General features: G+C 41.8%; 1 protein-coding gene across 1 annotated transcript in view; it reads right to left on the reverse strand.

Annotated features, from left to right (window-relative positions):
* LOC123504616 (plexin A3-like) overlaps nt 1-6,971 on the reverse strand; it is a 204,310-nt gene extending 197,339 nt beyond the window's left edge. Inside the window, 1 exon segment of the mRNA XM_045255281.1 lies at nt 6,480-6,971. The gene's annotated coding sequence lies outside the window, so the exon portion shown is untranslated.
* Nucleotides 6,972-15,000: the final 8,029 nt, after the last annotated feature.

The raw sequence follows: 15,000 nt of genomic DNA on the forward strand, positions 1-15,000 counted from the left end.
AGAAGAAGAAGAGGAAGAAATATAAGAGGTCTGAGGAAGAAGCTAATAACAAAATAGGTTGATTTGATAATGGTGACGCTAACACTGCTGGTCATAGTAATAACGATAATAATAATAATAATAATAATAATAATAATAATAATAATAATGACTGTTCGTTCGTTATAACATTTATTTATACACGACTGAAGGAAGGTAAAAAGGAAAACGAAATAAAGATAGCGAAAGAAAAGGAGAAAAAAGTGATGAAATGGAGGAATACGTATAATAATAATAATAATAATAATAATAATAATAATAATAATAATAATAATAAGATAAACATAGAAGCCAAACTGAAGCACAAAGGTATTCAAACTGGCGCTCAAATGAGAAGACACGATATATTTTGCGAGGTAACACTTGTAAAAAACGCGTGTAGCTTTTTACCACCACGCAATCAAAAGTATTAACAGAAAACACGAATTACTTCCCAGAGAGAGAGAGAGAGAGAGAGAGAGAGAGAGTGGGGGAGGGGGTTGGAAATGGCCCATCCAAACTTATGTAGAAGCCACTTTAAAAATTATGTTCCAATTAGCTACATCAACCATAATCGTACTTCAACCACCACCACCACCACCACCACCACCAGAGTTGCTACAGAGAAAACATAAAGCTGTGAATCTTGACGTATTATATATAATGTGTGTGTGTGTGTGTGTGTGTGTGTGTGTGTGTGTGTGTGTGTGTGTATATATATATATATATATATATATATATATATATATATATATATATATATATATATATATATATATTCAAAGAATGAAGAGGGAAAGACAGAACGGTAGGCTTATTTAGGAAGATAAGCCTAACTCTCTCTCTCTCTCTCTCTCTCTCTCTCTCTCTCTCTCTCTCTCTCTCTCTCTCTCTCTCTCAGCCACAGCAATCAATACTCTCTCTCTCTCTCTCTCTCTCTCTCTCTCTCTCTCTCTCTCTCTCTCTCTCTCCTTTCTCAGCTTCACAATAACAAAAGAAGAGTCTGCATTTGTAATCCACCATTAACAGAGAGAGAGAGAGAGAGAGAGAGAGAGAGAGAGAGAGAGAGAGAGAGAGAGAAAGAAACACGTTACACATCAATACACACAATCTCTCTCTCTCTCTCTCTCTCTCTCTCTCTCTCTCTTCTCCCCCCTTGATGACTTCTATCACACACGTGTACACACCCAAAATAACAATATAAAATGAACAACAGGAAGACAGAGACTGATAAGGTTGAGTATAAATATAGAAAATACAAAAAAATATCAACAAATTTACACGATAGATAAAAAAAAGAATGATGGATTTCCCTTACAGTAAATTTGTGCAAGTAATTTAGTGAAAAAAAAGAAGAGTTTGGGTATAATAATAATAATAATAATAATAATAATAATAATAATAATAATAATAATAATAATAATAATAATGATAATGATAATAACAGGATCTATGGCATCAAACAATTACTTTAGCTAAGAACGTTGGCAGTGAGGAAAGAGTATATATACATTTAAAACCCCTTCAATGCTGGGACACATTTTTTTACCTTGAGATTTGTGTACGATTAGACAATTTTATTTACATTAGGAAGAGTCTATGGAGGTCAGAAGATTAATGGCCAGAGTCTTCACTATTTTAAACCCCCCCACATGAGTGTCTTAAGCTGTATAAATCACCAAATAGTAAGCAGCATGAATATGGAAAAGCGTTATAGCACTGAAGGGGGTTAAAACAATTGCTTACCAGTTCAACGATTGACTGTGGCTGTAGAACGAGTATAGATGCCTCAAAAATGACTGGGAGATGTGAGAAAGGTGTACCGAGTGATAGTTAACCCCTTGAGTACCATGACGCATTTGGTGATTTTATACAGCTTCAGAAACTTATGTGGGGGATTAAAATAGTGAAGACTGTGGCCATTAACCTTCTGACTCCCATAGACCGTTCCTAATGTCAATAAAATGGTCTAATCGTACACAAATCTCAAGGTAAAAATGTGTCCCAGTATTGAAGGGGTTACAGAGATATATATAGATAAAAAAACGAGTTATTTCACAAGTATTTGCAAAGATCACCACTTTTTTCCAATCATCAGCCACATGGTCGAGTTCTCATGAGTCTTTTTAGCACACACGCGTAGAACTTTCACTATTGCTCCCCAATTTCGGGTGACGCTTTTCCACTTTTTAGAGAGCCAGCACTCAAGTGGGCCATTTATTTTTTAATCTTTTCTTTTTTATTTGCCCTCTGCCGGTCCTCTTCCCTACGTAAAAAAAATAAATCAATGAAAAAATATATAATCACAGCAAAACTTTCTTTTTATTAATGAGAATCACAGTAACCTCCACAATGCACAGTCTTTTAGTATGAACAATTGTCGAAGAAAATGAGACTTCGATGCTTTTAAGAACAGAGTTACTGATATTTACACAGAGAAATAAGGAAATGGAAAGGAGGACGGAAGGAGGGAAGGAAATGAGGAAGGAAAGAAAGTAGGAAGAAAAGAAGGAGAGGAGGACATAAGGCAGGAAGGAATTGATGAAGGACGGAAAGGAAGGAGGATAAAGGAAGAAAGAGGAGGAAGAAAGGAAGTTACAGAGGGAATGCTGGAGGAAGGACGAGAGTAGGAGGGTAGGAGGAACAGAAGGAAGGAAGGAAGGAGATACAGAAATAAAGGAATAAAATGCAACACGAAAGAAAGAAACCTCGAATCACAAATATAAAAATAGTAAACAATTCAATAAACTAAATAAATAATCAAATAAACAAATACGGAGAAATAGCAATCTCTCTCTCTCTCTCTTTCTCTCTCTCTTTCTCTAGTCGCCAAGGTTCATTAACAGTAAAGAGATTGAGAAGAAGAGTAATTAATTTCCTGCCTTTTCGATCCTCTTTCCCTCTTTAGCAAAAAATAACCAAAGTAAGAGAAAGGAAGGGAAAACAAAGACCAATGGAGGACGATCTATTAAACTACTAATGAATATAATAATTAAAATTTTCACTCCATATTAGGCGACGGAAAAAAAAGAGAGAAAAGAAGATGGTCGTGTGATATATTGGAGGGAGGAAAACAATGGCATGGCAAAATAAAAAGGAGGAGGAGGAGGAGGAGGAGGAGGAGGAGGAGGAGGAATACAAAGGAAGATAACAACAACAGGCCCTGAGTTTCTTACTAGGCTGTTTGTTGCGACTATCAACTAACTACCAGTGAGAGACAGGATAGCAAAGAGGAGGAGGAGGAGGAGGAGGAGGAGGAGGAGGAGGAAAAAAATAAGATGAACATAAAATTTTTCACAATTGCATTAAGAGGATGTAGAAAAAATAATAAAATAGGTGGAGGGGGTGTGGTGGGGAGGTGGGAGGGAAGAAGAGGGAGGAAGAGAGGAAAGGAGAGGAAAGGAAGAAAAGAAGGAAGAAAAGAAGGAAGGAAGGAAGGAAAACAGGGAGAGAGAGCACTCGGTATATCATAACAAAGCCGAACAATTTATATACGTATTCTCGGTGCAAGAAAAAGAAAAAAAGAAAAGAAAAGAAAAAAACTAAAGAAAAGAAACAAATATACACTACACATCACAAACAACACTGCTATTTACTTTACTTCTTTACATTCTCTCTCTCTCTCTCTCTCTCTCTCTCTCTCTCTCTCTCTCTCTCTCTCTCTACATTTTTTCCCTCTAAAACTTTTCTTATTTTTCATTTTCTACACACATAGCAATTAAATGACGATAGGAAAAGATTAAGTACGCGAAAAATTTATATCAACATGCATTTTTTCCACACGAGAACGAGAACGAGAGCGAGAGCGAGAGAGAGAGAGAGAGAGAGAGCATATCAACTAACACCATCCCACCATAATTAACGATGCAAAATTAGATATGGTGCAATGTCTGAAGTCCAATGTATGTGACAATCTCTCTTATTACGAGCAGAGACATAGCGACAGGAGGCGGACAGGGAGGCAGGGAGGCAGGGAAGGGGGTGGGGCAGAAAAGGACAGGAACAAACATGGAAGCGAGGAAGGGAGTGATGGAGAACACGAAAGAAGGGAAGAAGGAAGAAAGAGATAACAAAGAGGGAGGAAGGGAAGGATGGATGAAGTAAGGAAAATTAGGAATAGAGAGAAAAGGAAAGAAAATAACGATGAGAGAGAGAGAGAGAGAGAGAGAGAGAGAGAGAGAGAGAGAGAGAGAGAGAGAGAGAGAGAGAAAGGAGAATAACTAATCTTGTCCTTTCCACATTCTCTCTCTCTCTCTCTCTCTCTCTCGCAACACGCCTCGCCACAATCGTACAATTCCTCGCTTCTATTTGCTGTTTTTCCTTCTATAAATAGGGAAGCGTGGTCTTCCCGCTATAGCGATGACTGCGTGTGTGCGTGCGTGTCTTGGGTGGCAGTGGCCGAGGGGACGAGAAAGGGTTGGGAAGGTGTGGCGGGGTGGAGTGTAGGATGGGTAGCATTCAAGTGGGAAACAGGAGTCATGGCAGACATTAGAGAGCATAATGAAACACATACACACACACACACACACACACACACACACACACACACACACACACACACACACACACACACGACATCTTGCATCAAGCTTTCATTCATGGTTACAAAAACTATTAGTGTCAAGAAAGCTAGATTATATTGCAAGGGTGGGTCTCTCTCTCTCTCTCTCTCTCTCTCTCTCTCTCTCTCTCTCTCTCTGCCTGTCTGTTCGTCTGTCTGCGCCTCCCTACGCTATCTAATCCACTCGTCTGTCCGTCTGTCTGTCTGTCTGTCACGTAAGGGTTAACAGTACAAATCTTCCTCACTCAGACCCTCCCCCTCCCACCCCAAGCCCCTTTTCCCCTGCCATGGCGCTGTGTTTGTTACTGTGTGCTGTCATTTACTGAGAGCACACACACACACACACACACACACACACACACACACACACACGTAAAGTATATTTCAAAATTTCTGGTGCGATTTCTTATCAATTGTTTATTACTAACACTATTATTATTGCCAGAGAGAGAGAGAGAGAGAGAGAGAGAGAGAGAGAGAGAGAGAGAGAGAGAGAGAGAGAAACCTTCCTTCCCTTATCCTCCCTGAAAGTAATAATATATGTATAAAAAGGGTATAAGGAGATTAAAGGGAGACTGTTGGAGAGCCATAAAACAAAAAGGGTGAATACTTTAATCCTAATGGTGGCAATCTCCCTTTAAAATCGCTAAGCAAGCCGGAGAAAGGGAGAGAAAGGAGGGAGGAGACTGGGAGAGAGAGAGAGAGAGAGAGAGAGAGAGAGAGAGAGAGAGAGAGAGAGAGGAACCGGTAACAAGAAAAAAAAGAGAGAGAATTTATCTATCTATATTACACACATTTCCTTAAAGATTCCCTCAGCATACAATAGGAAACACCTTTAATAGGAAAAAAATCACGAGAGAGAGAGAGAGAGAGAGAGAGAGAGAGAGAGAGAGAGAGAGAGAGAGAGTAAGAAGTCATGGCAATCTTAACACGAAAAGTAAACAGGTTGGTCTCATGTTACGAAATTCTTCTCTCTCTTCTTACAGTGCTTGTCTGCAGGTAACCCTCCTCTCTCTCTCTCTCTCTGAACCCCAACAACACCCTCCCTGCCTCCACAGACCCCTCCACCCTACCTACCCAGCACTCCACCCTCTCCCTTACCCCCATTAGTCTCAGTAAACATAAGCCCACCTACACTGGCATTAAATAAAACGAAATATAAAGAACGACCTTCAAATTCGCCTTAAAATCAACAGAGAGAGAGAGAGAGAGAGAGAGAGAGAGAGAGTCTGCTGATCCGGCCAAAATGAAAATTTGTCATACTAAAGGGCGATTACTAGGTAGTTATTTACCTTACACCAACAAAGGCAGATTACGTGCAGGGTAAAATGCGCCATCTCACCCTGATTACCCTAATACTCGCGATGTTGGGGAGATCATGTCAATAATAGGGAGCTTTTACCCCTTCCGCCTCGCCACCGCTGCCCCTGACACACACACACACACACACACACACACAGGTCTTTTCTAATAGTCATGTACGTTCTGAAAGCCACGTAGAGTCTTCAGCCACATTCACCAAGCCGGAGGGAGAAAAAAGCGAGTGAAAAAGCGACGGACTGGAGGAGAGAGGTCGAAGAGGAGGAAGAGAGCCACGGGAACACCAAATACAATACCCACGTTCAACAAAAGACGAACACAGAACTCACAACACCAGCAGTTCGACCACCACCACCACCACCACCACTACCACCACCACCCTAGAAAAGAAACGCAGCTGCTCTCTCTCTCCCTCCCTCCCTTTTTCTCTCTCACTCTCCTTTCCTTCCCTATACCACGGCTGTACTAGAAGAGCGAATCGCCACACCCACCACCACCGCCTCTACGACCACCAGAATGACGTGAATCGCTTGGTACAGTCAGCATATGAGATTGCAGTACTCTGAGAGGATTTACTTACCTTGTTACTCGTAGAAAATCCGTGTTAATATCCTTCCCAGTGTGGGTTTCGTTCCTGGGTCCGGAATATCAGTGGTATCTCCCTTCAGTGCACCGACACCAGCCAGGTATAATGAATGAGGGTTTGTTGGGGGGGAAGAACTAGGTTTTAAATAAATGGGAGGAGGAGGGGGGTAGCAGAAGGGGTCCGTTTTCCACCCCTAACCACCACTACTACCACCGCCACCACCACCACCACAATCTTAGGGTGAAGCACACTTTTCCACCACCACCATTCACTTCCCTACCACTGCACGGTACTGCTGCTGACGATGATGGCCACTGCACTTTAGATAGAGCACTGCCTCCCCTCCACTAGCGGACTACAACAGGAGCACGTGAACATCCGCTATGAGTATGATATGTATGGATTCCCTCGCCGTTATTTATATAAATTGGGACAGCCGAGCGCGACTAATCCTTCCCGGCCGCCGCTGCTCTGAACACTGCATGCTCCTCGGCCCTGTGCTGCTGCTGGCCCCCCCCCTTCCCTTGCCGCCCTCCACCTCCCTGCCGACACAACCCGTGCCACACACCGCCAGCCACACGACTCCACGCCCATTGTTATCACCCTTCCTTTCGCTCCATTGACATGCTTACTTGGACTAATTTTGCAGTAGATAATGTGTAAGAGGCAATGAGGTGGAAGTCATGCCAATATAATGGATAAAAACCGACGCTGGAGACTAGATAGTACATTGCAGTAGAGTATATACTGTTCCCAGCATGTGTTGCAATAGGATGGTCATTAAGATGGCATTCGGCAGCACAAAAGATAAGCAATGAAGGCAGGAGAGAGAAAAAGAGAGAGACTGTCCCTACTCTACCCTAGACAACCCCTCCAATCATACGTTAAACCATAGGGGACAGATGCCACACACCACTACATTTTGCATCTGTCACTTTCCCATTCAGTACACATCCCCTACTCTCTAGGGCATATGCAGGGGTACAATTATGCATGTCAATAGCAATACTGAGCGAGGCGACGCGAAATATTGAGGTTGGAGGCTGACGAGCGTGTCTTGCCCATATAAGGACATTTTAGGGCGGGAAGGCGTTGGCAACACTGTCTGGTCTTGGCAGTGGTGCAAACCGTGCCGTCAATGGTGCTGGGTGGGGAGGGGAAAATATATATATAGGTGTATACGTATATCTGAGAATAATATATGAGGATACATAGGCTTACCATTGGTTATGATGCCCCGTGTCCCTTTTTCAGTGTCTGGTGGGTGCATAGGGCGGTGTTACTGCCTTTATTACCACCATTAATGTCATTCCACTGGGTTTTTATCGTAGTAGTAGTAGTAGTAGTAGTAGTAGTAGTAGTAGTAGTAGTAGTAGTAGTAGTAGTAGTAGTATCGCTAGCACAACACAACATCAGAGTAGTAGTAATAGCAGTAATATTAGTAGTAGAAGTAGTGACAGCAGCATTAGTAGTAGTAGTAGTAGTAGTAGTAGTAGTAGTAGTAGTAGTAGTAGTAGCAGCAGCAGCAGCAGTAGTAGCAGCAGTAGCAGTAAACACAACCCAATAACATCAGAAACACAACAACAAACACGATACAAACATCAAAAACAACACAAAACACATCAACATTCTGGCAAAGGAAAGGATATAAAACACACACACACACACACACACACAGACGCAGATTAAAATGCACACATACATACATAGAAAGCGGTAGCCACGGTGAAGGCAGAAGTGGCAACTAGCAATAGCAACAACAGCGAGAAGAGGTGGAAGAGGTGGTATACAGTGATAGCAGTGGCGAGAGGTGGAGAGGTGGCGGGATGGCTGCCGTCTAGTCTGTAGGTATTGAAGAGAAAGAAACATTTAGCCTGCCCTCTCCCCCTAACGACACGGTCAAGGGTGTAGGACAAACTTCAGAAAACAGTTGGTTATTGGCGTAGTGTTTGTGTCCTGTGTGTCTCTCCCTCTCTCTCTCTCTCTCTCTCTCTCTCTCAGCCAGCCAGCCAGCTAGCCATTCCACCCAGCCTTACTCAGCCCAGCCCAGACTAGCACAGGAGAGGTAGGGAGGGCGGGAAATAAAAGAAAACAAGTGAGGGGGAAAGGACAGTGAAAATGGAAAGAAAGAGAGAGAGAGAGAGAAAGAAGTGAGAGGATGGGAAAGAGGGAGAAAAGATTGAAGGAAAAACAATGAAGTAAAAAAAAAGAAAAGCATGAATGTGTGTGTGTGTGTGTGTGTGTGTGTGTGTGTGTGTGTGTGTGTGTGTGTGTGAGAGAGAGAGAGAGAGAGAGAGAGAGAGAGAGAGAGAGAGAGAGAGAGAGAGAGAGAGAGAGAGAGAGAGAGAGAGTAAATTAAGTGAAATCATTACCAGAATTAAAGTGAAAACTCTTGTGTGTATATTATGTTGAGAGAGAGAGAGAGAGAGAGAGAGAGAGAGAGAGAGAGAGAGAGAGAGAGAGAGAGAGAGAGAGAGAGAGAGCATTTATTCCAATGACAATGACGTTTCCAAAAAAACTTTCTCCCCAACATCCAACCACCCCACCCACCACCCTCCCTTCTTCCCCAACATAACCTCCCCCCCAAACACACCCAACCCATCCCCCCCCTGACCACTCAAGAATTAAAAAGAACACCCTTGAAAATTGTACAAATATAAACGAAAACCTGTGTAGAGCCTGCCACATATTTGTATTAGTGTGTGTGTGTGTGTGTGTGTGTGTGTGTGTGTGTGTGTGTGTGTTTCGCATTTGCTTTTTCCATTTCACTATTTTTTTCAGTCCATACCAAAGCATCAAATCGCCATTTCCCAGAGAGAGAGAGAGAGAGAGAGAGAGAGAGAGAGAGAGAGAGAGAGAGAGAGGAAGGCAGTCACCCTGTTCACACTGTCAAGGTCACACGTCACTAGATGAGCAACATTCTTCTCTCTCTCTCTCTCTCTCTCTCTGACATTATACTCTTGCTTTGATTTCCTCCTCTCTTCGTCTTTTATTCATTCCTTCTTTCTCTATCCAGCGTTTCTTTTCTTATTCCTCTCGTTTCTCTTCTTCTTTTGTTTCTTTATCCCTTTTTCTTTATTTCTTTCTCTCTCTCTCTCTCTCCCTCTTTCGCTCCATATATTCCACTCTTTTTTCACCTTTTAGCTCTCTCTCTCTCTCTCTCTCTCTCTCTCTCTCTCTCTCTCTCTCTCTCTCTCTAGACAATACAGGTGTTGATGCCACCACCACCTGCCATCTCTCCCCTCTATCTCTCTTTCTCTCGCCTCTCTGTCCCTTTCCTCCTCTTCCATTCACTGTTCTCTTTTTAATAGAAAGGTGGGGTGCTACTAGTCATCTCCCCTTGCCTTCCTGTCCCTCGCTCCCTCACCTCACTGTCTTCTGTTATCTCCTCCTTACTTGTGAGGTGTGCTATCTTTGTCATTATTTTGCTTTCTTGTTTTGCTTTTTGCTGTCTCTCCTTTTTATTTTTGTCTTTAAATTTAGCGTATCGCATGTTTGTATGGATGTGCTGTTTCTGTTTCCGTCTGTGTCTGTGTTTGTGTCTGTTTCTGTCTGTTTCTGTCTCTCTTTCTTTCTCTCTCTCTCTCTCTCTCTCTCTCTCTGGTTTGTTTGTCTGTCGTGCTCTTCCTCTATTCCTTTGTGTGTGTGTGTGTGTGTGTGTGTGTGTGTGTGTGTGTGTGTGTGTGTGTGTGTGTGTGTGTGTGTGTGTGTGTGTCTCTCTCTCTCTCTCTCTCTCTCTCTCTGAAAACCACCACCACCACGACTCACACCACTAACATAAACATAAACACCACTTACTGCCACCACCTCCACCACCACCACCACCACCATAAGCTGCACTCAAACACAACACCATATCAACTAAACAAAACACACTCACCACCACCACAGCACCACCACAGCACTCACCAAGGTTGCTAATACTGCCACGCTACCACACAGCCAGACATCCGCTTGTTCTCCCTTCTCCCCAACACACACAGACACAGACACACACTTGGCAGGCTGGCGTTCACTCCCCACTCAAGTCTCAAAGGTTTTCACAGAGCAGAGAGCAGCCACTGTCCACGAGAGTAAGAGGACGAGATGCGTGGTGTGTGAAGGTCTTATCCTCTCTTGTGTTCTTATTCACAAGCGCTCTGCTCTCTCTCACTACAACTATTTTTCAAAGGCCACGGAAATAGGAGGGTTTTAGTGAGTGTTTCTTAGGTTAGTAATATAGAAGAAATCAGGTTAATTTATCACTGCAGTCAGAAAAACACTCTTAGAAATACGCGTTACTTTAACTAGAGACTTTTAAGAGTAGTAATGTTACAGCTCAGATACGCTTTGCTACCTCATCAGTCCTATTTTCTAAGGTCTAAGTTAGGGGTTCTCGCGAGTGTTTCTAACGTTATCAATGCAGAAATCGTGTTAATTTATCACTACAGTCATAGAAACACCTTAAAAATACGTGTTACTTCAACTAGAGCCTTTTTGAGAGTAGTGGTGATACAGCTCAGAAATGCTTTTACATTTTCTAAGGCCAAATACATCGTTAGCAGTGTTCTCATGAGTGTTTCTAACGTTAACAATGCAGAAATCATGTTAATTATCGTTGCAGTCATAGAAACACCCCGTGTTATTTAATCTAAAGCCTTCTGAGAGTTGTGGCGATGTGGTTTAGATGAGTTTCAGAGTAAGGGTGGTAGTCTGAGTTTCACCCATGTACAGACAGTGAGTGAGGCCTCTTAGTGACCGTGGTATAGGGTGTAGCTGGCGATCACGAGGGTAGTATATGATTCTTAAGTGAGTGGTGGGTTATACACACACACACACACACACACACACACACACACACACACACACACACACACACACACACACACACACACACACACACAGACACACACTCTACTTGATGTACTACAGAGCAAATTCACACTCCAAATTATGTAATACACTGTCCTTGATACTATTTGTACTTCTACCACCACCACCACCACCACTGCTACTACTACTACTACTACTACTACTACTACTACTACTACTACTACCAATGACACCATGATTTAAGTTCACAAGCACTGTCATAAAGCATTGAGGAAAGAAAGAGTGAAAAATACGAGTGCATATGTACGATAATTAGATAAAAAGTAGTAGTAGTAGTAGTAGTAGTAGTAGTAGTAATTATTGTTGCTGTTGTTATTGTTGTTGTTCTCTCTCTCTCTCTCTCTCTCTCTCTGAAAACCACTATCAGCACCACTCATACAAATAGTAGTAGTAGTAGTAGTAGTAGTAGTAGTAGTAGTAGTAGTAGTAGTAGTAGTAGCACTAGTAGTAATATTAGTAGTGGTAGTAGTTCTTGTTACTATTGTTCTCTCTCTCTCTCTCTCTCTCTCTCTCGCCGTCTGCTGGTGGTGTCGCTGGAGACGTGTGTAAGTCCCTAGGTAGGATGGTCTGGGGCGCCTCAGCAGACGTTTAGGGAGATGGATGGATGAAGAGGTGCTGTTGCCGTGGGGATGAAACACTTGCAACCTCCTCCTCCTCCTCCTCCTCCTCTGTGACTGAATAGAATGCGTTTAAATGGAGAGACACAAAGGGAGAGAGAGGAAAGAGAAAAGAAAAAAGGTTAACATAGTCGTCTTGATTACTGCCAACCACTATAAATAATCTCATATATCCACTATTTCCTTCAGTTTTGTATATTATTTGACCTCTCTTTGTAAATTTAAACTCTCAATACGCCTTTTTTCTGCACGTTTTTTTGTTACTCTTCATCAGTGACTCTAGAGGAAGAAAAAAGTATCTTACGCGTGTGTGGGCTTGAGAGGGGCATAGGACAAGAGCGTGTGTGTGTCTTGTAGGGACTGTGAGGGGGACAGGAGCATGTGAGGGTCTGGGAAGGGCAGTGTGGAGGAGCAGGAGTGTGTGTGGGTGTGAGAAAGGCATGGGACAGGAGTTTGTGTAGGTCTTGCAGGGACTGTGAGGGGAGCAGGAGCGTGTGTGGGTCTGGGAAGGGCATGAGCAGTGAATACCAACTGGAAAAATACACACACAACAGGAACAACAACAACTACTACTACTACTACTACTACTACTACTACTACTACTACTACTACTACTACTACTACTACTACTGCTACTACTACTACTATTACTATTACTATTACTATTACTACTACTTTTACTACTACTACTACTACTAGTAATAACAATAATAATACTACCACAACAAAAAGCACAAACAACAACAACAACTACTACTACTACTTTGACTACTACTACCACCACTACTACTACTACTACTACTACTACTACTACTACTCTTGGCATAACCTCAGCCCGTGCCTCCATCATACACCTGACGCCGCTACAAAAATCTGAAGCAACAGTGAGCAGGTGGGCGGTCACAGCTTCTTCTACCAAAGTTTTCCTCCATAATATCAACGGAATAGTACTCAGACACGTTCCTTTCCTCCTTAGGGACCCTCCCGGACCCTCTCGGACCCTCTCGGCCTCCACCTCTAGCGTCAACATCTCACTATTCCCCCTCTTCTTCTTCCTCTTCTTCTTTTTCTTCTTCTTGGTCTGGTTCTCGTATTCCCTTTTATCTTCTTCCTTTTTCTTCTCTCATTCTTCCTATCCTCTTCTTCCTCTTCCTTCTCTTTTTGGTCTGATTCTCGTATTCCTCTTTGCCCTCCTCCTTTCTCTTCTCTTAATTTTCCTATCCTCTTCTTCCTCTTCCTTCTCTTTTCGGTCTGGTTCTCGTATTCCTCTTTGCCTTCATCCTTTCTCTTCTCTTAGTCCTCTTTTTGATATGGCTCCAGTGATCTTCCATATCTTTCTCTCTTCCTCTTTTTATTGTGGTCGTTTACTTCTTTCAGTATCATTCAATTTTCTTTTCTTCTGGTTTTCGTATAGTTTATTGTATCCTTCAAATTTCTCTTCCTCCATTCCTCCAACTCTTCGTATAGTCTTTGTGTGCTCCTTACCTCTTCATTCCTTTCTGTTTTCTCGTGTTTCTCTTCTCCATCTTCTATTATCTGTATTTCTTAACCTTCTCGCATCTTTTCATTCTCTTTTTCTTATCGTCTTTCTCGTGGTTTTCATTTCTCGATCGCTTCAATATTATTCAGTTTTCTCTTCCAGTTCTCGTATTCTTTTCAATCGTTATTGTCATTCTTTATCTCTTTAGCATCCTTGAAATTCCTCTCGTGTAATCTTTGTGTGCTTCTTACCACTTCACTTTCTTCTGTCTTCTCGTGTCTCTCTTCTTTATCATATTACCTGTATTCCTTAACCTCCTCGCATCTCTCCATTCTCTCTTTCTTGTCGTGTTTCCCGTGGTCTTCATTTCTCGGTCGCTTTCTCCTTGTGGCATTGGCCGTCGCAGCGGTGCGTCCAGACCCTCACCAGTGTTCTTAAACATCTCGCCGCCTCATCTCAACTTTCTAATAGGCTCTAATGGAAGTTACTGAGAGTTTCATGGGTGTTTTCATGATTCCAGTGATAGTTTAACAAGTAGTCTACATCCTCTGAGACACGAGAACCTGACTTATCATCTCTGTGGCCCTTGAAAAATAGAAGTTGGTATGCGAGAAAAGAGCGTTTAGACACATATATCAAGAACATCAATTTCCAAAAGGCGCGACCTCAGAAAATGTTTAAGGATGCTGCTGGCGTCTTCCTGGAACGGTGAGCGGCTCGATGGGGGTAAATCATTCCAGCGGTTACAGCTCCACTTAGGTCAAAATGTCTTAGAGTCTACACTTATTCTTTATTGGTCTATTTATCATCATCAACATCATTATCTCGTTCATCTTTCGCCAATCATGAATGACAAAACGTAAAATTAACAAAAACATTACGTAGTCTGTCTGTTTATCATTATCACCATTATTATCTCGTCTATCTTTCGACAATCAGGAATAAAAATGACAAAAAAGTAAAAAAAAAAAAAAAAAACTTAAAAGTCTACGATAATTTTCAGTCAAGTCTGCTCAAAGTGGAGGCGATTGAATAGTGAAATGTTTTGGTATACTGTCCTGAGTATCTTAATGGAATCTGATATACGTGCACCTGAATACTGCACGCTTCTCATTGTTTTGTACAAAGGCCAGTTCTCAATGTTAAACTATTTCCACAAATCATACACAGAGATCACAAACAGCGGTATATCGTGTTGTTGTTTATATTCTGTCTTTAATCGTTATTCTTTTATCAATCTTTGCTATTCTAGTGAGATAGTTCATGTTCTTTTGCTGTCTTTACTTAATCATTACTTTATTCTATTACCTAATGTTTGTCTTTCAATGAGAAGCTTATGCTGTCTTTAATCGTTATTCTTTTATCTATCTTTGCTTTTTCCGGTTCATGTTCCTCTGCTGTCTTTACTTAATCATTACTCTATTCTATTACCTAATGTTTGTCTTTCAATGAGATCGTTGGCGTTTACTTAATCTTGGCTTTCTTTATTCATTTAGATCAGGTTAGGTAAGGTTATCTATTTTCCACTGAGATGAAAAAAAAAAAA

This window comes from Portunus trituberculatus, chromosome 16 (assembly GCF_017591435.1).
Source record: "Portunus trituberculatus isolate SZX2019 chromosome 16, ASM1759143v1, whole genome shotgun sequence".
Lineage (NCBI taxonomy): Eukaryota > Metazoa > Arthropoda > Malacostraca > Decapoda > Portunidae > Portunus > Portunus trituberculatus.